The 26,294-nt window shown below is 47.9% G+C and overlaps 1 long non-coding RNA gene across 1 annotated transcript; it reads left to right on the top strand.

Moving 5' to 3' along the window:
* The first annotated feature begins 18,426 nt into the window (after window positions 1-18,426).
* Window positions 18,427-21,227, top strand: LOC105860547 (uncharacterized). Its single transcript, XR_012912840.1, has 3 exons — window positions 18,427-18,539; window positions 19,186-19,286; window positions 20,891-21,227. It is a non-coding gene; the product is annotated as an uncharacterized LOC105860547 (long non-coding RNA).
* The last annotated feature ends 5,067 nt before the right edge of the window (window positions 21,228-26,294 follow it).

Consider the following 26,294-nt stretch of genomic DNA (forward strand, 5'->3'; position numbering starts at 1 on the left):
AACTGAGGCCCAGTGAGTGCCCCCAGCATGGAGAACACAGGGAACGGCAGGGTGCAGTGAAAGGGGACGATGAATGTGGGATGAGAAGGGGCTGGGTGAGGCCAAAGTGAGGAAGGACGGGCAGGACGTGGAGAGGGGAGAGAGAACAGGGAGACGATCCCCATTTTTGCAGCACAGATCTCAGGATGCCTTCCCTGCCCTCTAACCCCTCCACGGGCTCCCTCAACTCACCCATTCTACCTGCTGCACCAGTGAGATCGTCTCTTCACTTCTCTCTCCTGCTCTTAAATACCACAAGGTCAGCAACATAAAACAACAGTGACAACGGAGACGGTGATGATGACAATAGCTGACCCTCACTGTGCCGTTGCTGAGCTCTTACTGATGGACGCCAGGCCCTGTGCTAAGCAATTTGCACAAGCAGAGGGACAGTGTTTCTAGAAAATAACTGGCTTTTGCTTTCCCCTTGTGTCTTTCTTGCTCTGGATGTCTCCGGCCACGTGAAGACAGGCACCAGCTTAGAACAACGAGATCAACAGAGTTGCCAAATGAATTTTTTTTTTAACTCACAGAAGAAATGCTACTGAAAGTACTTGAGTTTAAGGAATTGGAAGCTTGACAAAGGCATGAGGTTTGTTGAGGCTGAAAGCCTGACTTTGGCTCCTCAGTCCAAGAGGCTGGAGGGCTCAGTGCCCAGAGGTGGTCCCGGACGCCCGGCGTGGAGAAGAACACTGCCAACAGGCCCGTGTCACCCACACGTATGAGGTCGAGCAGCCGGCAGGAGGAGCAAGGGAGCATGACCACGGCTTAGTGGCCACTGGCAAGGTCACTGAGAAGGGGCTCAGCACCCCAGCCAGGCAGCGAACGTGGGGGCAAACTGGAACAGAGGCCGCAGAAGGCCGAGGTCCTGGCATCGTAGAGTAGACAGCCTGGTCTGCACCTCACCTGGCACCCAAAGGTTGGAGAAGTACCTGGCTGATGGGCCAGAGGGCACCTCACAGACGACAGCAGTGTGCTTTGGGGGAAGGGTGTACATGCACACGCATGTGCTGGACAAGCTAGACACACACACACACACACACACACACACATACACACACACTGCCCCCAAACTAAAATAGTCCTCAGGGAAAAGGGAAGCAGAAGAGGGAGAATCCTGAATTTATTAGTATTTACCCCAAAGTGACCACCTTCCCTGCCAGCAGAGATGACCTTGAGTTGGCAGAATTGAATTTTCTGCTCTTGCGTGGATATGGAGCTCATACAGTAGGTTGAATTTGGAAAAGTGAAGTCAGTTTTGCCCACCTTGCTACCTCCTGTCCCCACCTCGTCTCCCCCCAGCTCCCAGGCCACGCGGACCGTGCACTCTCCTCCGCCGTCACACTGCGCCTCCACTCTGGCCTCCTGCTCTGCGCCACTGCCCCCGTTACCTGGGAGGCCGCCTTCTCCCCAGCCTGCCCCTCCCTCGAGCCTCCCGGGCTCTCAGCTCAGCAGAAGGGTGGAGAATGTGCTAGACCCACAGCAGACAGCCTGGGTTTGAGATGGCTCCGGCACCAAGGGGCCACGAGACCACGGCAGGTCATTAGACCTCTCCGGCTCAGTCTCCGTGTCATACAAACGGGACGCTGGTGACAACACCTCCTCACTCAGCTGCTGTGAGGCTCACGTGAGATAACAGAAGTGCTGAGAAGCCCAAGAGCTCTCACCCAAGAGCCACGTGTTCCAAGCACCTTCTGGGAGGGAGTCTCGCAGCAGCCCACCAAGGGGATCTTCCAGCCACCTCACCTCGCGGATGGGGCACAGGGGTGTGGACATGTCCTGCGACTTGCTTGGGGGCACATAGCCACAGTCGGCTGCCGAGCCAAGGGCTGAAGCTGGGCTGTCGGCTGCTGGCGCCAGCCACCTGCCTCTCTCGGGGGAGCTCACGGCTTCTCGTGCCCAGGGGGCTCTGCCTACCTCGGCCGGCAGCGCCCCCATCCTGGAGGCCTGATGGTGGTCACAGGCCTCACTGCAGTTTATACCCAGCACCTAGAGGAGCTCAACAGTGCAGATCATGTCCCACTGACCCTCTAAATGCTCCTGCGCCAGGTGTGGCAGGGGTCGGCCCTTCAGCAGTGGGATTGTGAGAAAATAGGGGGATGGAGAGGTCTCAGGCAGGGCAGGGACCAGAGCCTGGGGCTCCGGGGCTCGAGCAGCCCATACAGAAGTATTTCAATATGTCACCGTCTATAGGACCCTCTGGGCCCTGCCGGGTGATTATCGGTGCTGGACGTGTACCCGGTAAAGAGAAAAGCCAGGGCAGGAAGGCTGATGCTGGCCACGGCTCTTTCTCCCACCCCGGCAGGCTCCCTACTGGGCCCCTCTGAGAAACAGTGGGCAGGGTGTAGAAGGCATTTTCTTCCTTGGCCGTCAGCTGTCCTGCTGTTCTTAGCACCTCTCAGAGGCCCAGACCTCACAGGCCCAAGTGTGGTTCCCCGGCCGCCAGCCCACCTCGGAGGGTGCAGCCCCCGCCTGGACTCACCCCTGCTCCCACTGATGTGCTAGTGAACCGCTCTCAAGGGGCCTGATGTCGGCGTTTGCTGATTCCCGGGGTATGGATGTTCCCACCATGGCCAAGTGTAACAACCGTTAAACAACCAGCTCATGAAATTCCAGAGTCTTTAAAAATCAGCTCCTGTGGGCTGCCATGAGCCAGCACCAGCACATCCTGCTCAGAGCCCGGCAGGCCCGGACAGTGGGCAGGAAGCTCTGCTGGGTCACACCTGGCCCACCGCTGGGCCATGGCAGGACGTGCCCTCCTCGTTCCCCACCCACCTGCAGGCCAGGGCACCCTGAAGTTAGAGCAACAGAGAATCTGTATTCCCTTTGCCCCACACCCAGAGACGGAGGGAACAGGCCCCACCAACCTCAAGGTGGAGATAGCTATAGAAGGTATTTCCTCTGTGTCTCATATGTTTTGCAACCTAATCAAAATAAAAAATGGATATATAATAATTATTATAGTTATTGTTATCGTATTATATTTAAGACAATTCATGGTAGAAGCATCTAGATAATGCTCCCCAACAGTGAGAAAGCTTCTGCTGGAGCCAGCGTCATCCTACAGGGTGCGTGGTTTTCTGCCCCTTTTGGGGGGCTCCCCGGCCCCGGCGCATGAGCAGGCAGCGAGCGTGAGCAGCAGCCGCTGACGCGTACAAACGCTTGCCGGTGGACCGGCCGTTTGTTTGCTTTTTGGCGGTGTGAAGGTTGGGTTGAGTCATTTTGCACCCAATTACTTTGCAGTAAATTTGCCGGATGGTTCTTGTCCTGCGGTATTGATCCAGCATCTCACCTTGAGCTTGTTTATTGACACATCAAATTCAGAAGTCAGGCCCGCTCGATTGACCACTTCCCAATTAGGGCATTTATATGATGTCACCAAGGCTCCTTGTCAGGTTCCGATGAGAGCCATTTGTCGCCCGACCACCGCCGCCGCCCAATCGCCTGCAACCAAGCTGCCATTTTTCTCTGACCTTTCCGGAGACAGATGGCAGTCCATAAAGTACATCATTAGCAACGTGTCATTTTATCTTGCTGCCGTTTCTTCACATGAAAGGTACTTCGTTCAACAAAAGATGCTGCAGCCGCCCCAGAGAGAGACTCACATCTCTCCTTTGCTGGAGTGGCGGGTGTTGGAAACCAGTGAGGCCTCTGTCCTCGGGGCGGCCCCGGGTCCTCTTGGAAAGGAAGCTTTCGGGCAGCGACAGAACAGATTGCCAGGAGAAGGAGAGAGAGCTGAAATGATGGCGCACGTGTCAAAAACTGAGTGCAGGATGCATTCAGGCCCGGGCAGTCTCCTTGGTGACGTCTCTTCAATGGGTTTCTTAACACACGTGGGAGTGTGTGAAGTTGGGCTGAGAGTCGGCCCTTCACACAGCGAGGTAGCATCATTACCCCGCTCCAGGGAAAAGCTTGCACACAGGGAGGGGCGGGCTTGACCGCAGGACTGCTTGTCCCTAACAGAGGGCCAGAAACAGCTAGACGGTGGACCTCATGAAGGCAGGCACCAAACCGGCTTTCTGTCACCATTGCAGCCCCAAGACTATGGGCACCTGGCCCAGAGAAGGCTCCCTGTAAAATGTTTGTTGAATATCATCTGAGAAAAGTTGAATGCAATACACAATGGTACATATTAAACAAAAATGTTAACGATGTATTCTTACCACCAGCATCAATAATTTGTATGGAATATTGACAGTCATTCACACGCCATGGGTCGGAAGTAGGACAGTCTGAGACGTTCTTGCTGGCAGGAAGCAGGGCCAGGACTGGAGCCCAGACCTCTGGACTTCAGGTCAGACCCGCTCTGCTATGGTAAGTTTGGGGTGTCACCCAGACAGCTGGTGGCCCCATGGGTGGAGGAGAAGACAGAGCCTACTCACCCTTTTCAAGTCAAGGCAGACAGAGTGTGAGACTGTTTGTGAAGACTGAGGTATGAGGGATGGCCCTGGAGGTCAGAGGTCCCCCCAGCCTGGGGATCCTGCCTGCCGTAGGACCTACCTGGCTGCCCAGGTGGCTGCAGGGGCAACAGCTCAGCAACCCATGGCCCTGTCGTGGCCCCCAGACTGGAAGCCTGGTGCTCGAAGGAAATGTGGAAGCAGGAGAAACTGACTCCATCCCAGGCATTCATGTGACAATGTAAGAGCCAGCGGTGGTCAGAGCTGTCCCTGGTATGAATCCCCTTCTCTTCCACTGGGCAGGGAACACCCAGTTGCTCCAATGCACCCAGGGCACCCCCATGTGCTCTCATTGCCCTCTGAAGAAGCCACCAAGTCTCAGAACAAGGTCTAAAGGTTAGAAGTCTAAAGGTAACAAGGTCTAAAGAGCCAGCTCACATTGTTCCATGTCTTAAAGAGCAGCGCTGTCTTTCTTAACCTTAACAGCCTATGTTGATGTCCTCCATAACTAAATCACTTGATATGGAAATGCATTCTTCCTCTGAATTTCATCACTCACTATAATCTGTGTCTGATCCAGTTTGGAGCAGCCGTTGTCCTCCTGAGAATGGAGAATGTGTGAACAGGGTCTTTACTGTTTACGCAACCAGGAACAATGGCGAGAGATAATATTTGAACATACAGAGCAATCAGCCCCTCACTAGAAGGCCCACTTTGGTATGAGGCATTTCCAATTTAACATGTATTTTTTTTTCCTTTTAGCATGCCTGTTAAAAGAGGAACATAAAAAATGCAAAGGGCAAATATATGTAACCTTAACACTTGTACCCCCATAATACGCTAAAATAAAATAAATAAATAAATAAATAAACAAAACAACAAAAAAAATGCAAAGGGAAATTGCCCACAGGGTGCTTAGTATCTACTTAGGAAAATGGGAACACTCAGGAAACAAAAAAGATTGACCAGGATTATCTGGATATATCTTCATGGAGGTGACAAGTGACAGATGACAAGAATTTCATAATTTCCATGTCACTTTTGTGCCCTGGGAAAGGCCTGAAATCTGATGTCCAGAGTGTGCTGAGAATCTGAGCAAGTCACATTCCGGGGCAGTTTCTCAAAATACAAATAGTGACCCATTAGTGATGACAAAATCATTTAATAGGATATTACCAGCACGTCTGTAAATAAAAGAGAATGGAATGGAAGAACTGAACAGAACAGAACTTGTCAGGATGTATCTGCTATGTAGTAAGGAGAATGCATTTGTTGCATTGCACATGCATTTGCTTGTGTGTCTGTGTCTATGTGTGTGCGCGTGTGTGTCTGTGTGTGTAGAAAGTGTCCTGGGTCCCAATATAAAATGCATTTCTCTCTATAAGTCAAAGTCAAAACAGTACGAAAGAGACTGTCATGGGAAATCATGGTTTTCCTTTATCCTCGCCTTTTACCAGAGACATCTCCATCTGTCCAAATCTTTGGCCTAGTTCAATGCAATTCAATTCAACAAACATCTTATTGGGCACACCTGGCACACCTGCCATGTGCCAGGCTATAGGAGTGCAGAGCCAAGTTAGGCATCACGACCACCCCATGACACTAAGAATTGGTCTGTACTCAGTGCTAGAACGTACTTTGTGCCATGCACTGTGCTGTGTACTAGGAACACAACCTGGAGAGGCCACAGGCCAGTGCCCAGGATCCCAGGGTCCAGCAGGGAGTGGACAGGTGAGCAGATGGAAAGTGCAGAGCAGGGAGAAACGGGGCCCCTGGTACAGGTTGTGGGGAGAGGGGTCATCAGGATGGACCCAGGCAAAGGGGAGGAGTTCCAGGCAGAGAGTGGCCCAAAGATGAGTAAGGCCAACAGTGTGTCCTGGTTTGCCTGGAACTTTCCTCTTTTTTAGCTCTGAAAGTTCCACATTCTAGGAAACCCCTCAGCCCCAGGCAATCAGAGATGATTGGTCATTGTAGAAGTAAGAGAAAGTGTGGTATATTCTGGAAATTGAAAATGGTTCAAGTTTGGGACAAGTATAATAAAAATGGCATCAAAGAATCATACATCTTGTCTACTTGAAAGTTGATCCTAAGGCATCCTATTTAAATGTAGACCTTGTTAGCCACCTAAATACAGATGTTTTAATTTTTTAAAGCCTATGCTATTTAAATTTTTTTAATTAATATTTATCTGTAACTCAGACATGCCTTAAAGCTTGAACAGAAGCTTTGAGAAGCAGACAGATAGTGTAAATGAGAGATCGCCAACCAGGTGAGGGCAGTGGCCACAAGAGGCTGCACGTTCTGTCCCAAGGGGGCAACCCCTACACAGCCCCAGCCAGCTGTCAGCCCAAGCAAATGTTGCCAAATGTCCTGCTATTTCAAAGGAAGCTCCAAGTCAGAATTTTTAATTGGCAGTCTCCTACTGTTAAAATATTCATGACAAATTCAAGATTAAAAACAAAAAATACAATGTCAAACTAAACTCACTGCAGCTATTTATTAGTTTTCATCTGTCACATTACCATTCATAGAACCTGATCAATGGAACTACCGCCCCCTTATGGCAACATAGCCAAATTGCAGGATATTCTGTTTAAGGGGCAACAACTCTTGTTAGAGTACAGAGGGTAGAAGAGCGATTGGTGAACGCTTTAACATGGAAAAAGGTTGCCAGGGGAGCAGAGGTGGGGCCAAAAGAAGAGAGAAGAGTCGAGTGGAAAGCATCAAAAGCCAAGTTTAGCTAGTGTCCCAGTTTAGGGTAGGACCTGCCCAGACTCCAGACAGGGAATCAGTCAGCCAGCAATTGATCTTGGGTTGAGGCCTTCAATATGGCATCTCAGCATGAAATTGGCTGTCTTTGCTAGCTGATGTATAAAACCCCAAAGAAAAATCCTCAGGCCAGAAGCCTTGGCCCACCCTTAACCAAGACAGCCTGTATCCCAGCAGCAAGGCCAGGCCCCTGGGACAGCCACCGTGGTAGTCTCTGTGTCTACAGCTCTAAGCCCATCCTGATTCTAATGCAGCCAAAGGCAAGGCTGAACTGCCCTGAGCTCTTGCCTCCCCCCACCACACCTCGAGGACTAAATGTTTGTAACAGATCAGAAATGTCTGCACTTGGATATCCTAAACCTGCTGTCAACAGGTTTCCCTAGCCAGCTTCCCTGACTCCAGATGTCTCCTTCAACTTCTCTAGAGCTTTGGGTCTTTCTGTCTGTCTCCTTTTCCCTAATTGTCAAGAGACAACAAGTTCAGCTTCAATCTCTGAGTAAGCAGAGTAGGCATCCACCTGTGTATTAAGATTTCAAGACTATTCTCTGTCACCAGTTTTTTCCCATGTACTTCCTGAAGTCTCTATTCCTTAGCAGGTGGGGAAGGCTTTAATTGTACTGTGAGAAATGAGATTTAAAGTGCAAACAGCACATACACACTTGCATGCACACACACACACACATATGCACATGCACACACACATAGTGTAGACATTGTACACACGGGCGCACACACACACACACACACACACACACACTAGGCTCAGTCAGTAGTCCCGGGCTCCCTTCCCAGTCTTCCACTGACTTTCTGTATGAAGTTGGAAGATACACTTCTCCCCTCTGTGCTCAGTTTTCCTTTCTGTAAAATGAGGAGATGGGGTTGAATTCCATGTCCTCAATCGTCCCTCCATGACTCTCTATAAAGTCATGCTAAGATGCAAGCTAACTGGCAGAGGGTGTTTTCACGAGATTGGGATTTCACAACATAGTAGATCCAGGACTCTGCCGTGCTTCAGCTGTGTAAACTTCAGTGAGTCCTTTGCCCTCTCTGGCCCTCAGTTTCCTTGTTTGAGCCTTGGGCCGGAAGATGTAGAAGTTCCTTCCAACTCTGACCATTCATAGATTCATGACAGTCTCCCAAGGACATCCAGGCGTGCCATGTGACCCCACATGTTCTATGCTCCAGGGGAGCCCCTAGGCCCTTCTCCAATCCCTCCATCCCTACCCCAGCTCCCTGCAAAGTTTCCTGAGATCTGGAGAATTTGCCAGAAAAAAAAGAACTGGTTAAATCAAAGGCCATGCTGCCTTAGTTAATGTTGCCACTCAAAGAATGCCAAGAGTAGATCATAAAACTCAGCTAAATCAATAAGTCACTAAATAATTTTGGTCACATTTCACATTAAGATAGCATAAACACTCTATTAAGAGCCGATAAGTAAATTTCCCTTTTTCTTAAATTATGCTAGGGTGTGCGGAGGCATGAATGACATCGAGGGCTCTGAAGTGCTGCCTCGCAAGTTGTGATAACATCTTCTATTAACTAGTTCACAATCACGCCGACAGGTCTCCGTGTGCGTCTTGGAATAATTTACTTAGCAAAGCAACTTTGATGAATCATTTACTCATCATTATTAAAGTATTTATAAATGCTGCTTTAATTCAGCCCCTGCTTCCTTTGTTTCCTTGTAGAATATTGACTCAAAATAGGAATGCTTAGAGCAGTACTTCTGCTTGGCTTTGTAGTTTTATTTTAAAACAGTGCTGTTGAAGCACGTGACCTCTCATGGCCCACATTATAAACCCAATCTCCACGTCCTTTCCCCAGTCCTGAGCTTCAGGGTTTCCCTACCTGCCTCCCTGGCCCGGGGCTGGGCATATGTTAGGTAAGTGAGGGAAGGAGAGGACTTCCCACTCCGCACACCTGGGACAGGGGACTCTTTGTTCCCGATGCCTTGGCAAATAGTTATTGAGTGTTTAGCATATACCAGACACCCTTCAAGAGACTTTGCATGTATCATTCACTTAATTTTTTCAATGATAATTTCTTAAACTTATATAGCACTTTTAAGAAGCCAGGCTGTGCTCTAAGTGCTTTGTCTATATTAACTCAATCCTTACAACAGCCCTACATATTGATACTATTATGATCCCTGTTTTAAAGATGCTGGAACAGAAGCACAGAGAGGTTAAGTGAATTACCCAAGGTCACACAGCTAGAAAAATGACAGAGCCGAGATTCAGATCCAGGGAATCTAGTTTCAGAGGCCACACCCTTAACTACCATCCTGCCTCTTAATAATCATATGAGAGAAGCATGATTTTTAGCCCATTTTACAGAGGAGAAGACTGCAACAAGGCTGGGCGCAGTGGCTCACGCCTATAATCCTAGCACACGGGGAGGCCAATGTGGGAGGATTGCCTGAGCTCAGGAGTTCAAGACCAGCCTGAGCAAGAGTGGCCCATCTCTAATAAAAATAGAAAAATTAGCCAGGTGTGGTGGCACATACCTGTAGTCCTAGAAGTCCAAGAAGTTGCCCTTAAAATGTTAAAATTCAGTCCTGCATGATGCATGCGATCAAGAGAGTATACTGACACCCCCAAGACCATCAGAGTTGACCTCTGTATTGTGACGCTTATCTGAGAAGTGACTTTTTGATGCATGCTCTGACTGCACAGGAGACCAGAGAAAAAAGAAAAAGAAAATCTTAGGAGCTCTTCTTCTGAGCTGGACTCTTCCTTAGAATAATGTCACGAATGCTGTCAAGAAAACATCAAGCCTCGAGCAAAACCTAGAGTAGATTGGCAGTCCTCGGATTCCGTAACAAGATGTTTCTGTTAGTTCTTGAAGAATGAAAAGGCACCAGTGACATGGAAACTTGATAATACGCTCAGGGTGTTGGACTAATGGGGAAGTCCACGTAGTCAAAGAGGCCAAGGACGAGATGTTGGACACAGGAAAATCTTTCAGAGCTCCTCAAATTATCACTGCGCTTAAAGGGCTACTGGATCTGGTGCAGACTGAAGGCATCTGCCCCGTAGAAAGAAAGCTCTGGTGCAGACCTACCACTTCCATCCATTTCATCCACTTAACAAACATGACCTAGATGGATACCAAGTGTCTCATGCTGTGATCTCACTGAGAATAAAGACATGAACAAGACATGGTCCTGTCCCCAAGGAGCTAAGTAAGGGAGATAGTTGATTATACATAGATATTAACCATGAAGTATTATTACAGCTCAGAGACACAGACACTAATCCCCCTGCAGTAAGGGTTATCATTCTGGGAGCTAGGAAAATGCCCTGATCCTAAGCCCAGCCATGCAGTGACACAGGGAACTGGATGCCCTAAATCACACAGGGGTCCACAACTCTGCGTCTTAGGGTCCCCAGGACCAACCCTCGAGTCCCTTAGCCTGAGTGGCTTGCAGTGCCTACCACTCTCACACGCCCACATCACTTCCTGCAGCCCCACAAATAAAAGTGGACAGAAAGCTAATGCCATCCTGTGTGCTGCTACTGGATTTATGACATGTCAAGTTTAAATAGCATGTGCAAGACTTGCAAGCGAGGCGACACAGAATTCATTTCTCAAGCCCATCAAGGCTCTAAGGCCACCTTTTTCTCCTCCCTGCTCGGGCCAGGAGAACAATTTCATGACATCCTGATGCCGAGAAAAGGCCTGTCTGGATTTCCACATTCAACTTTGCTTCTGTCTTTTCTCTCTCAAGTCCCCCCAAAATACCAAAATAGCATAAATGCCACTTACCAGTACCCGATAGATACCAATTAACCTTTATGCAAGTTTGCTTCTGCTGTGCATAAGCCCCTCGCCTCATTCCTGGGGCTGAATTATTAATCCCTGACAAACAACCACCATCACACCACTGGCACCCAGATGAGGTAGCTGGCTCTAATTTAGGGCCGCTCCACCCACCTTTTGTGCTTTTCTTTATCCGAAAGTGAGAACCTATTTCCCTGTCTTCCCTTCCCCCTCGCCAGCAAATTAAACTGCTCAGTTGCCCCCAGCTTTTCCCAATAACAGAGGCAACTTGGACTTGACCCATTAAAAGACAGCACCCAGAAAGATTTGCTACAGTACCCAGCAAGTCTCATTTTGATAATTGATTGGTAAGACAAGCATTTGGGTTGCAAAGCAGCCTTAGTCAGGTTTCCATTTTGCAGCAAACCCCCAAATTAAAAATCACCTCCAGGGGATAATTCTTTTGCAAATAATATGAGCCGGGCTATTTCTGTTTTTGTCAAGCGCACTGTCACTCCAGGCTGGTGTCTCATATGTTATTCCAGCTGCATGAAAAAAAAAAAAAAGGCCAGAATAATAGCATTGGGAACAGAAATGATGGCAAAAAATGGGAATGTAAATTTATGGTTGTGAAACAAGGTGAAAACCATACTCCTCAACAAAAAGTTGAAGCCCACTTTAGACAAGAGAAAATTACAAAATAGGGCCCCTAAATCCAGGAGGTTTAATCAATGACAAGACAGACAGCATTTGGGGTGCTGTGTTCTGCTCTGGTCAAACTTGAGTTAGTTAGAATCAGCTGGGAAGCAGAGGACTTGAACTCTGAGAGTCAGATGAACAAATGTGATTTAATTGCTGAATTATTTTATGCTCAAGTCACAGTAAACTGTGGCTGTGCTTTAGATCTCTGCCTTTGCCCATGATGATACTTCTGAATATTGTACCCTCTCCACTCTTGGCAAATGGATCACTCCTCCTTACCCTTAAAGACTCAGCTCAACTATCTTCTCCTCTTTCCTGATTTGGGGCCATATTTTATCTCCTCCTATGTCCCATGGCATATTGATTAATAGCACAGTCATAGCATTTCTGGTTGACTTTTCAGTCTCTCACTTTACACTTCCGTCCCTTGAGAGCAGGCAACCTATCTTACTCCTCTTTAAATCTCCAGCAACTAGCACAGTGCCTGGAACATGAGAGTCATTCAGTAAATGTTGCATGAATGATATGTCTAAATATAGAAACCTATATGAGATAAAATGAAGAGCTGACTTGAAAAAAACTGATGATTCTAGAATCAGTCTGTTGATTTATCCAGGGATTTATTTTTTCATCATGGTCTTCCTGAGTGCCTACCAGATGCTTGGCCTTGCACTGAATTAATATTTAGAGGTGATAGTAGAAAAGGACAGAATCCTTACTTTCAAGAAATGTATAATCAGATTTGTACATTTCCATATGAGGATAGTATAAACAGCCCACGATGGAATTTTGTAGCACGATAGTATCATCGTACTGGGACACCAGGCTGGGAGTTAAGAAAACATATTCTCTGTCACGATCCCACCACTGAGTCATTGGGTGACCCTGGGCAAGTCCCTCCACCTTTCTGGACCTTCAATTTGTCATATGTCATGTCAAAGAGTTGAAAAAGTACTGAGACAATCAGCTGCTCAAATGGAAGAAACTGAAACTAAATTTCTGCATCATATGATATAGAAAAATTAATTCCAGGTGGATTAAAGACCTATATGCAAAACGGCAAAACTCTAAAACTTTTTTAAAAACAAAACTGTAGAAGTTTGTCTGTATGGCATCAAATTAGGAGGAATTTTCTTAACAAAATGTGGAAAGCAAAACCCATAAAGGAAACATCTGACGAATTAGACTACCTTAAAACAAACACATACATCCCCTAATCAAAGTGAAAAATGAAGTGACAACCTGGGAAAAGATATCTGCAACCCTCATGATGAAAAATGGAAGACTGGCCAGAATATCTAAGAACTTTTATAAATCTATTAGAAAAAGACAAACAACCCAATAGAAAAATGGTCAAAGTATATGAAACATAATTCACAAAAGAGGAGAATGACTGATGAACTTACAAAAAGACATGCAACCTCACTAAACATCGGGGAATCTCTATTAGAAATAACAATGAGATACCAGTTCATACTCATCAGATTGGAAAAAATCAAAAAGCCTCATAATACCTAGTTTTGTCAAAGATGTAATGCCATGGGGACTCTGATATGCTTCAGATAGCAATGTAAATGGGTACAGCTATTTTGACAGTAACTGCTGAAGTTAAAGCTACTCAGAGCTCATGACTCAGCAATTCCCCTCTCAGGGAAGATCTATACCTATATATAGGGATCTTGCCACATTATTTGTTATGACCAGGGGTCCTCAAACTACGGCCTGCAGGCCACATGGAGCCCACCAAGGACATTTATCCGGCCCGCCGGGTGATTTTGCCGGCCCTGCCTGTCCTGCTTAGCAGCCGACACGTCCCGGGCCCACAGTGCGCATGTGTGGAATGTGCGCCTCACTCTCCAACAGCCCTCCAACGGTCTGAGGGACAGTGAACTGGCCTGGCCCCTGTTTAAAAAGTCTGAGGACCCCAACCGGACATTGGTAACACTTAAATGACCGGCACTGGTAGATTGGAAAAACATAGCACAGTAACATAGTGTAGTTACTATAGTATAGTACTACTCTAGCATAGCATAATCATACAATGGAGTCCTATACAGCAGTTAAAAGCAGTTCACTATATCTATGTTTAACACACCCTGGCTAAATCTCAAAAACACAATGCTGAGGAAAAGCAGAGAGTTGCAGAATTATATGTACTGGATGATGGCATTGATGTAAAGTTTATGCAAAGCAACCCTTCATCGTTATGGGTGAAGATTTACCAGTGGGGCAAAGTATAAAAACTGGGCAAGAAAGGTGCTCTCTGAATTCAGAAACTTCTGGAAGAGAGAGCATGATAGCAGCATGGAGCAGGAAACCGAGAAGCCCTCAATTCACAGTAGCATTTCATTTAGTAAAACGAGTAGGAATTAAAATATTTTTCACACCTCAGTAGTAGATATGAGTGCTCACTATATTCTTTTCTGTATTTTCACTATTCCATGTGAAATATTTTATTACTTTTTAAAGTGGAAAGAATACAGACCAAAATGTTCATCATCATTATGTTGGATGGAAGGAGGATCGTGAGTAGTTTTATTTATTTATTAATTTATTTAGCTCACTCATGTTTTCTAAGATTTCTCTATTGTGTGTCATCACTTTTAAAGAAAATTACAAAAAGGTTATTTATAAAAGAAAAACCATACAGGAGAGTCTGGAGTAGATTGTTTCAAAGTTCCCTTCTGACACTTGAATTCCATTAGGACTGTCTCACTGTCAGTGCAAGTGTGGGCTCTGTCCTTAGCCAACGGTTGTTCAAAGTCCCCGTGAGAAACTAGCGAGGACAACACCGGCCAGTGTCTGAACTGATCCAGATGGATTTTGGTGTCTGCTCCTCGGCTGCTGTTTTCGCATTTATGAACTGAGGAACTTGATATCCGGAAAGATATGTGCAGGAGGAAGGAGATCGTGGTTCTGTCCAGCCCTATCTTTAACTGGCAGTGTGGCTTTGGGGAAATCTCTCACAGTCCCAGTCCTCAGTATTCTCTTCTGTAAAGTGATCCTGTGAAGGCAACGTTCTCCAAGGGCCGCCCAAGCTTCAGGGTGAGTCGCAGGCGCATGTGTGCACACAGTATGGAGCCAGGTTTAACCCTGCAGCGCTTAGGGCAAACTGAACTACCTGGCATGTAAAACCATGTATCCAAGTAGAAAAAGAAAAGTGAGGGAGGGAAGGAAGGAAGGAAGGAAGAAAGGAAGGAGGAAGGAAGGAAGGAAGAAAGAAAGGAAGGAGGAAGGAAGGAAGGAAGGAAGGAAGGAAGGAAGGAAGGAAGGGAGGGAGGGAGGGAGGGAGGGAGGGAGGGAGGGAGGGAGGGAGGGAGGAAGGGAGGGAAGAAAAGCAAAGCAGCCACATGCATCAAGCACGGCCACCTGCAAAGCAGCTGTCTACAGGGTATGACGAGGGAGCAACTGAACCCTGCTTGCCCCAACCCTGCCTGCCACAATGCCGGGAATGCCACCATTAGCATGCCGTTCCATTAAGCCTCCAAAAATTTTCGGTCCTCCAGATCTCCTTTGAAAATGCCATTCCAAAGCAAGGCTAAACCTGGGGCACTGCCTTGTCAGCTTGGTCCCCAGTTTCACAACTGGCTATAAGCAAAATGCTAGGAGAACAGGTTACAGATGGGGCTGAATTGGGGGAATCGTGAAAAAGGGTGGGTGTTCCAAAAGCAAACTATCTTCATGCAGGCATTGGAAGGGACTTTCCAAGTCATTACGTGACAAATGTCCCCTTGTTTCCTACCTGCTCCCTATGTGGGACCCCTCTCTGTTGCTGGAATTACTGTCCCCCTTATACAGTAATGGCTCGGAGGGTTTAGGGAGCTTATGCAGCTTGGCATTAAGCTGAGGCCCAGAGGGACGAGACCCTCTTGACCAAGGTTTCATGGTGGGTTACGAGCTTCAACCAGAGCAGTAACAGTGGCGGTAGCAGCTACCTTTTACTGCATCTTTACTAAGGCCAAGCCATGTTCTAAGTCACAGCGCCAGGCAGACTGGCAGAGTCAGAGACTACTAAGATGCACTTTCCACAGGCGAGGAAACAGAGGCACAGAGAGGTGAAGCTACCCAGTGCCTTCGGGGTGGGCGCCTGGGCTGGCGTGCAGGCTTCGGCTGCAGGGCTGGTGCACACGACCACCAGGCAATGCTGCTGGCTCGCCCGGGTTTCTGGCCTCCTGGGCCCAGGTTCTGCCCTCCACTCGTTTTCCCAAGGCTGGCCCAGACCCCTGGTCCTAAATCTGGGCCTCATCTCTATCTCATTAACCCCTCAGGCCCTGAAGGCCCTCGAAGCTTCCTTATCTTCCCCTCCTCCCCTCTCCCCTTCCATTGAAAGAGCGAAGCTGCTGCAGAAGCAGTGTCAGAGGAAGTGATGAATGAAGGCTGACCCCGGGCAGGGCTCACGTGGCCCAGGACTCAGCCCGCCTCTCTCATACTGACCTGACAGGCAGGACACAGAGCCCCAGGGTGGGAGCAGGGGCCAGGGCACATCTCTTGGGGCCACCCCCACATTACTAGGGCAACTGGGCAGAGACTACCCTGCCCCACCTATTCCTGCCTCAGGTCACAGTTGCCACCCCTGCCAGAGCCCCTCCATGGGCCAAGCCATCCTTCAGGCCCAGATGACACGTGCTCGCCGAGTGCTGGTGACAGGCGCCCAGCTGGGAAAATGATGGACTGCAGGATGGGGCAAAGTGCGGGTCCTCCTGCACTGGAAGCACCAGCTGCCGCTAAGGCTGGAGGTGGCGGTGGCGGGTCATCCTCACACAGGCATGTGCACACGTGCTGATGCACATCTGCTCTCACACACATGTGCACACACGTGCACATTTGCTCACACACTCGCTGCACCCCAGCTGCATGAATGGGACCCAGGAAGATGAAGTAAGTCTCAGCTCACAGGGGAAGGTGCCCACTGCCACCAACCCTCTCTGGATGACAGCAATCATAGCAGCGGTGCCTGCTGCATGGATTGCAACCAGTGTGCAAAGCAATTCCACACTTACTGCATTGGCAGATAAATAGGGGTTAAAAAATGGAGCTGGACAGTCCCTTTCAGGCTGGGGGGGCAGTGACAGGCAAGCGACTGAACCTGCCTGTGCCTCTGCTTTCCTGTCTATGCAACAGGGTTAATAACAGCACCTGGGGAAAGCCACAGCCATGGAGGAGTTAGGGCAGCCCCACTGAAAACCCAGAGATCGTTCAGCTCTGCTCCCGCCCACTGCAGCTGCCTGACTGTCCAACTGCCCAGTGCTTTAAATTTATCATCTGCCACAGTAGGCACCCTTCTGAGATGCCTGAGTAAATTCTTGGAAAGAAGACGCCAGCCTGGGAGAGAGACAGTGACGAACCACAGGTGCATACACATGCACCACACTCGCGTGGCCACTGCAGGTCCAGCCTACTTACCACGTCTGCTGTCCCTGCCGTGGCTTGTTACTGGGCAGATGCTCCAGCCCACCACAAAGACTCCTGAGCCAAGACTGGGCAGAAATAAGGCCACACTGCAGAACTGCCAAGAAACAAACCCACAGCTCTTTTAAGACAGCCAGTGAGAGCATTTGCTGTGCAGAAGTTAGTATGGAGTGTGCTCATTCAGCGAGTGAGCATGTGCTCATTCAGTCCAGTGTTCATTCATCAGGTCTATTTAATACCTGATACCTGCCCAGCTCTGGGATGGGTAGTACAAAGTGGGCAGGAAATGAGAGGACACCACTCAGGCATCCCCAAGACATAGACAGAGATGACAGAGATCTTCCCTAACACCCACCACGGTGCCTAAAGTTCCACCATCAAGAATAAAGTCTGTGGCCATTGACGTCCATGTTTGTCTATGTATACATAATAGAGAGACCCTCCTTCTCTTTCTGAAATTGTTCCCTTTTTTATTTTGTTATGGACAGATTCACAGAAGGCTAGAAATGATTGGTACTTCAGGGAGCTTCTAGCCCACCCATCTCCAAACAAATTCTAAGTCAACATGGAAAATGCACAAAAGTGGAACCGATGTCATTGGACTGGGATGGCAGTGAGTAAGCAGGGCTAGCCCAGCCCCCTTACACCCCCTTTGCTCATCCTGACTTCCCCTGAAGAGTTAGGAAAGCCTTTTCAGGATGTATTTTTATGATTGAACACACTGCAGGAAACAAAGATTCCAAACATGGTGGCTTAAACAGAACAGTGGTGTTCTTCTCTCTCCCATAAAATTCAGATGAAGGCATAAAAGAGCTTGGGCTTGGGGGGAGTCCATAGTCATCTGTTTGCCTCTGCTCTACATCCTCATGGTCCAAGATGGTGGCATTTGGTTCCAGACAGCTTGGTGGAGGAAGTAACAGAGAAGAAAGGCTCCCAGAAGGTGCTGAGAACGCTCCATTTGCATCCCATTGGCCATGATGTAGTCACATGACCACATACAGCTGCTCAGGCTGCTGGGAAATGTAGTTTTACTTTCAGGTGGCCTCGGGTTCAGCTAAAAGCTCTATGACTATGAAATAAGGGGACAACAACTATCAGGGTAAGAGATTAGTGGTCACTGCCCTACCAGTTCAATCCCCCACTTTGCAAGTGGCTAAAATGACATGCTAGGGTAATTACAAGATCATTGGCTAAGGCCCTAATGCTCATGAGATTTTCCCCTACACCACAGGGCTTGAGCTAGACAAAATTGAAAAGATAAGCCCTTGCCTTCCCAGTGGAAGAGAGCTTGCCAGCCAGCACTTGTGACATCATCAATGAGGTAACAAAGCCAAGTACAAATAGAATGGGAGCAGTGACAACCAAACTCCCAAATCTATGAGAGTTCAAGAAGGGGTTAAGGAGAGAGAGTGCCCCTAGCTGAGGCTGGAAGGGTGAGAGGGTGTCCAAGAGTGGGAGCAGGTAAGCCAGGTAGAGGGGACAGTGTGCACAAAGGCCAGAGGCAGGACAGTGTGCTGGGTTGGGTAGCTAATAAGAGATGCAATATTTCCAGAACATCAAGGGCAAATGGGGTGCGATGTTTAATTTCACATGTCCACTTGGAAGGTGTCTAGGGATGAGATGATCATTGAACTTGTTGAACTGTGGGTTACGCAGATTGTTCCCAAGGCTTGAATATAGATACATATCCTATCAGTTCTGTTTGAAGAACCCTGACTGGTACAGGAGTGGGTTGCAGAAGATGAGGTTGGACAGACGGCAGGGTCCAAGTCCCGACTGGCCTATGTGCCATTCAAAGCCATTCTGATTTTATTCTGTGGAAAATGGGGAGCCATTGGAGACGTCTGAGCAAGAGAGGAGTCCGATCTTGCATGTTAAATCAGGTTTTGGGGGTGTGGTGGGGTTGACGGTAGACCAACATGTACTGTGGGCGTGCTATATGTGATAAGCACTGTTCTAGAAACTTTAGATGAGAGAGGTCAAGGCCAGCAGTAGGGAGGCAGGACAAGATGCCTGGATGTGTTGGTGTTGGAAAAGAAGCGAAGGCAGAAACAACCTCAGGTCTCCATCCTGGGCAGCTCCATGCAGACAGGATTCTCTTGCCCAGTGTCTGACCCTAGGGCTGCATGATTCTTTGTGGAGTGAAAAATGAATGGCTAAAGAGATACAAACCCTGACACAGTAGGGTTGTGAGTCCAGCAGAATATGGTAAGCAAATAGGTTCCTAATTCAATTCCAGTACTTGTTGACTAGCTGAATGAATGAATGGCCCAAGGATGTCAGATGCAGCCACACTACCTGCACTGCCCCAGTGCACCCTCCAATCTGATGGTGGCACTTCCAGTACAGCACAAATAGACAGTGACACTCAGATTTCAGGGAATGCTGCACTTCCACCCTTCCTCCAAAACAGCCTCTCTCTGCTGAGGAATGTATGAAATTCTACTATTTATTTAGAGCTTAAAATCCTTAAGGCTTAAGTCCTAGTAAAGGAAAAACTCCCTGGGGAAGGACCCCCACACACACACTCTCCAGACTACGTCATTTACACCCAGGTGGGTTGATGGCGGCTCTCAGAGCAGGAAGAGGTGAGGAGGAGAGAGGAAGGAATGGGACATATTCGATGGGGAAACAGAGGAGAGGAAGGGAGGCTGAGTGTCCCCAAGGCCAGCCTCATCCCTTGGCAGTTTTGCAGAAGATGAGCTGTCTTCGTAGAGAGAAAGAGGGGAACTGGGAGAGGCAGGCTGGAGCCCATCAAAATCTTCATTGCCCTTTGAAGGAGACCCAAGTGCTAAGGATGGGAAGATTAATCCAGTGACTAAACCTGGTGGCAGGCTCTTACTGTTGACACACGGGGACCTTTTCATACCACATTTTAAATATATTTCTGCCCAGGAGAGGCAGTTGACAGGCTCGGAAAGACCTAAATGGAAAATAGCAGCTCATACTGCAAGTCAGCAAAGCTTGTCAACCCGGGCGCCATCATCCCTCACCTCCTCTTTCATTTTTATAGAAATGGCTCAGGAACAGAGAAGAGAAATTTCAAAAGCCAAACAAAAAATCAATACAGTGGAGATAACCCAGCATTAATACAAAAACCAGAGAGGGCTTCTTTGTCTCGCACTGCAGCAGTGCTATCAATCACGCTCCTCGGGCGGACCGGGGAGGGCCCCTCTGCTCAGAGCAGGCAGGAGCCATTTTAGTTAAGATGCCCGTGGAGAGTGGGGCTAAGGTGGAGCTAGGGGCAGGAGGGGGCCCAACAAAACTCCTGGCCACAGTTTCCAAGTCAAGGCCTAAAAGACAGGACAATGAGGGTAGAAAAAGACACGTTGGATTGACAAGAAAATACAAAGTAGGACATGCATTTCAGACTTAAGAGAACCTCCCTCTGGGTGCTCAAGTTCAATGAGATGCTCATAGGCACAAGACCGTCTATTCCAAGGCCAGGCAGGACCAAGCTCAGGCAGCCAGTTCTAACCAGGCAGGATCACATGGTCCTAGGGGTGGCCAATCCCTCAAGGACACAGAGCCCACACAGCTGGGGACAAGCCCTGGCCCACTCTTACCTCCCTGCCCTCATCCTGTCACCAAAAGGCCTCAAACACACAGTGTCTGGGACGGAAGGGGATGCATCTCCCCATTTTTCTTTTTCTCAGCTCTGTTGCTCCTTCCTCAATCCCCTGATCCCAAATCGGGGCCTCTGTCATATGCCTCATTCCTTGCTCCATCTTCCCTTCCAAGGCCTTGCTATTACACATGATTATGCATTCGTGGACATTGCTCTCTGTTTGTCTTTCTCCCCTGATATACAGGAAGTTACGGGTCTATCCCCAGCATCAGCCCAAATAGCAATGTGTTACATGAACAGAAGCCTCAGTAATGTTCACATGGCTCCTCCCAGGATGGCTTCACCCAGGGTGGCTTCTTCCTCCTAGTGGCTCTGTTTAAACCCACCCTGGAACACCCACTGGACTCCTCATTCTGCACTCATCTTTCCCTCCTCTTGTCTTCTCAAGTTCAACAATTTAAGGCTTCTGTGGGCACAGTCGAAAAATCATAGGACCTCGAGCTGCAATGGGCTTTAAGGATCATCTCCTAATCTCTGGGGAGCATTAAAAATAGTACCAACACCTAGGTCTCATCCTGGAGCAAGTAAGTCTGAATCATGGGTGGGGGCTCAGGTATTGGCATTTTAAAAACTCAGCAGTTGATAGCAAAGTGCAGCCAGGGTTGGCCACCACTGTCTGATCCAGCCCTTTCAGGAGCTCCGAGTACATTCGGGCAGGTTGTGTCCCGCATGACCCTAGAGGACACCATTCACCGGTAGTCCATGTCATAGTGCTCCTGGAGGAGTTGTGCAGTGCACAACCCGCCCAAAAGGACCACAGGTTTCATGTCAAAGGAAGTTGAGGCTCAGGGCGAAGCAGTGTGGCCAAGGTCGCACAGGTAGCCAGCGCTGGAGCGTTATTGGGAGCCCATGCACCCAGCTTTTGCTCATGGCAATCTGCAGTCTGCCACTGGGCTACACAAAGTGTGGTCCTTGCTCCAGCTTGCTAGGAATATAGACTCTCAGGCCCCACCTCAGACCTCCTGAAGCAGACTCTGCATTTTACCAAGGTCTCCACGATCCCGGGGCACGCTGACGTCAGGGAAGGACTGCCCAGCACACCGCGTCTGCAGACAGGCTTCCTGGAGGCTGGGCCGTACTCCACAGCTGCCACTCCTCATGAATCTTCTCTGCACGTAGTAGGCGATCAATATGTATCTGCTGATAGATTGATTGAAAAATCTGTGGTTTGCATTAGATACCGGCCCCCTGAGTATTGCTGTGTTGGAAATGACGGACTTTTCAAGTTCCTGTAATCAGCGATTACTGAAATAAGGGAATCCCTCCTCACCACACCAGAGGCGTCCCCGTGCAACGATAAAAATAGTGACACTGATAACGAAATAATGTCTTGCTAAGCACACCCAGGGTCCAGTGGATGATTTCATGCCCTTTCTGTAAATAACATCTAATCACCTTACCCAGCCTCATTTAGATAATGGCTCCTTTCTCATCTCTACTCAGAAAAAAATTAATCCACAAAAAAATAAATAAGAGAGAGAGCATGAGAGTTCTCCAGGGTTTAGGGCATCTTTTGATTAGGGCTTATTTACAGACTCTCATTAATCGACCTGATTAAAGGCAACCTGGAGCAGGGGACCACTTCCCTTTAGCGCCTCCATCTCCCTTCTTCTGCTGCCGGCTGCAGCTCTGTGGCTCCGGGTGTTGACTGAGTCCACAGTGTCTGGACGGCTGCTTGGCTGCTCTGGCCCTTGTCTCTTTTGATGGAATGCTGCCCTTTCTGTTTATTCCTTCCATAAACACGAAGTGCAACAGCGCTGGCCTTGGGTTCAAACAACACTGAGCCGCTCACCTTTCACTTGCAGATATAAGCTCCAGCCCACTTCAGTCGACCGACCGTCTTAACCTGCAGCATCACATACTGGTTCCCTGCACTCGTTGCATCGTATAGCCCCAAACTCCTGGCCAAACAATCCAGAGCGAAAGATTGATGGGTAATAAATAATCTACGGAGATAGAGTCCCAGCTGTGTCTCTAATTTAGTCATTCTGAACTTTGAAGGAAAAATGATAAGCTCTCACCCTTGGAAAATGTTCATAAACGTGTGTTCAAAAATTTCCATATAGTGTCAAAGGCTCATAGGCCTTATAGAGACCGGTTTATGAACGCTGTTCCAAATCCTCTAAAACGTTTACCTGGATTCAATTGAATCATCAGAGACCAAGGTGCATAGACATCATGGTTTGATGTCATTGTGGAAGCACTCTTACTAGAATGAGTTGAAGTGTTGGTCATCAGCTACCGGGTAGGGCCATTCCAAGATCTCTCCCCGTTGTCCTATTGAAAAGACGTGGCTGAGATGATTATTCCTCATGTTAGCTGGCTTCTTCTTTAAAAGAATCCACAGGAGAAATTTCTTTCCAGACTCAGTACCAGGAAACCTTGTTCTTTTCCACTGCAATTAGCTTGTTTTCATTTGATGAATGTCACAACACCCTAAAGCCCATCATGCTTCCTTCTCTGCGTGGCCTGTCAGGTATCTCAGAGCCAATTTATGGCCCAAGTGTACACATTTTTTAAAGAATATTGACCCCATTTGGGTACTAACCTCTTCCAGAAACCAAATTTTCTCACTTACTGATTTTTTAAAATTTTGTAGTATACTTTTTTTCATAAATCCTTTTTGGAACATGGTGGGACAGAAGTAAAATAATTACAGAATTGTTTTAGTGTTACTACCCTTGCACAGAAAACTGCTCCATGCTGAACTACTCAGGGGCGTGGCTGGGCATTACTCCAAGACTTGCAGAGTGCAAATGCGCCAGCCACAGCCCTCCCGGTCTCCAGAACCACCTTGGTAGCAGCACACAGAACCTCACTCATGCTCAGATTTTTTCTTATATTCTTTCCTTTCCTTTCTTCTTTAATCAGACACTTATCGACTAACTCCTGTGGGCCAGGTACTATGACAGGTCTTGGGGGGCAGGGTGGGGGTAAAGAAATGGACAGAGTCTGTGCCCTGGAGGAGCCCATGGTCCTGGAGGGAAACAGGTAATTACAGCAAGGTACAGGATGGTAAGGGTTATGGGAGAGGCCAGGGAAGCTTCTGCCAAGGAAATAAAAGCTAAGCTGAGACTCGGCCAAGTGGCCAGGGTGGAGGGCAGGGGAAGATGGGGAGAGCATGTGTGTGCACACAGGCACACGTGCACACACAAGGGCACACGCACACTTGAAGAGGGAGCAGACAAATGAGAGATGCAGCAGAGAAATAAGCAGGAGAAGATTGCTATGAAAAGCCTTTAGGACTTTATTCTACAGTCAGTGAGGAACTATGGAGGAGGAGGGAAGGGTGACCAGATCTGCACTTTAGAAAGTGCATTTGGAACGGAAGGAGGGAGAGAAGGCTGGCAATGGGAGAGCAAGTGAGAGGTAGTTGCAGTAATCTAAGCAGGAAGCAATGAATTATGGTTAGGGTAGTGAGGATGGGGACAAGTAAATGCTTCAAGAAAGACATTAGGAAATAGAAGTGACAAGTTTTGCATTCATTGGCAGGGGCATCTTCTGGAAAGGGAGACAGAAGAGTGAAGAATAATGCCTGGGCTCTTGGCTTAGGAAACTCCCCAAACCACTTAACCCACCCTGTACCCACAGCCCCATTAGCTGCACTCCTTTCTATCATAGAATCTGCCCCACGGCCTAGTAAAGTCACAGCTTACCTGAGTGTATTCCTCTGCCAACAGAGCTCAGAAGGAAACCTGACTCACAGGAAATCGTGGTATGTGGCAATATTGTGTTTGGTAAATGGAGAGCTCAGTAAGGGTTTGTGAATGAATGTGAGTGTGAATGAGTGAATGAATGCAGAATGGTGGTAGTCTTGTCCCTGTGACCAGTGTGAACTCCTGAGGGTTATCTCCTAATGACGTCTAGCTCAGGGCCCCAGTCTCTCCACCTCCAGCTCTGCAGCTGCGACACCCCCTTCGCATGTTCTCAATGCCAAAAGTTTTCAGGGCGCTGTGTAGACACACATGCGCAAAAGACATAAGCCAAATCACTCCTGAAATTGCCATTGACGAGAATAGGATATAGATCATTCAGGTGGCACTATAAAGCAAGTGTTCCCATAGTTAAAGCTAGAGGCATCTGTAAGAGCTGTTACCTTATTGCAATGAGCCCCTTCAGGTGGAGGCACGAAAGTCATTACGCCTGTTAGGGTGGTTTATAGCCTGTGGGCCGTGTGTAATGCTCACCGCCTGAGAACCTGAATCACCCTGGGGGCTGGGTGGAAGCTCTTGCCTTGTTAGCTTTCTGTTCTCACTGGGAGGCATTTCCTGTGGCCAACTTGATGCATAGGGTGATGGCTGTTACCCAATGTCCCTTTAGTCCGAAGCTGGTTCCCTCTTTGGGTCCCAGACATCTATATAGTATGCAAACAGTTAGCACTGGGGTTTTAGGCAAAACCAGACAGAAACAAAATGTGAAAGTCCTGGAAGGTCAAAGGGAGCTAGAAAAAGGTTATAGACGAACCACCCTATGTGCTACCAACTCAGTGAGATCTTTCTGGATCCCTCAACTGCACCCCTGGGGAGAGTTCATCAGACAGCCTCATCACCACTGCCCTGGTAATGCTGGAACACTAAAGTGTAGTAATGTTTTTTACAAGGCTGGCCTAACAGGAGGAAAGTTATAGCTCATGAATTTGTTCATCCTCATCCAGAAACTAGGAGAGACCTTGGAATAAAAATGGTATTAAATATGCACTGAATAGATAAATAAATGAAACATGTGGATATATCCTACCTGAGATTTATCGCATCCTTGAATACTGAAAGATTTTGCAAATATAATTGGAAAACAATGGATCAAATCTTTCAGGGCTCACAGTGAGTGAGACAGGAGTCAGAAAACTAAACAGTCAAACATACTACCTTTTTGGCACAAGGGAAAAATAGATTCTGGAAAGCACAAATAAGGAAACTTTTGTGCTGCTCCTTGGCAAAGTTGTAGAGAAGATGAAAAGTGACTTGCACTGGGAAAATGTGGAAAATACTACCTTGGCCAGGGGTTGAGGTTAACATTGTCAGTGATAAGTCATGTTGACAGCGTGTGCTCTTGGTACTGTGATGAGAATGGCATTTCACCTCTGCGGTCTTCCCCTCACCCTAAAATCCATAACCCCAGGAACCATGAGAAAACAACAGACAAGTTCAAATTGAGGGTCATTCTACGAAACCCCTGATCAGTATTCCTTAAAATTATCAAGGTCATCAGAACAGAGGAAACTCAGAGAAACTGTCACAGACCAGAGTAGCCTAAGGAGACAGGACAGCTAAATGTAACGTAATGTCCTTGATGGGATTTTGGAACAGAAAAGGGACACTAAGAGAGAACTTGTGAAATCCAAAGAAACTGTGATGCCTAGTTAATAGTAATGTGTCAATGTTGGTTTCTTAATTGTGACAAATGTAACATTGCGATGTCTGACATTAATAGAGGAATCTGGGTACAGGATATATGAGACCTCTCTGTACTATCTTTCCAACGTCTCTGTCAATCTAAAACTATATAAAATTAAAGTTTATTGTTTAAAATGAGTCATGCACACTGGGGAGACAAAGCCATGAGCATGAGACTCTCTCATGGGCTCAACA

Source organism: Microcebus murinus, chromosome 17 (genome assembly GCF_040939455.1).
Source record: "Microcebus murinus isolate Inina chromosome 17, M.murinus_Inina_mat1.0, whole genome shotgun sequence".
Classification (NCBI taxonomy): Eukaryota; Metazoa; Chordata; class Mammalia; order Primates; family Cheirogaleidae; genus Microcebus; species Microcebus murinus.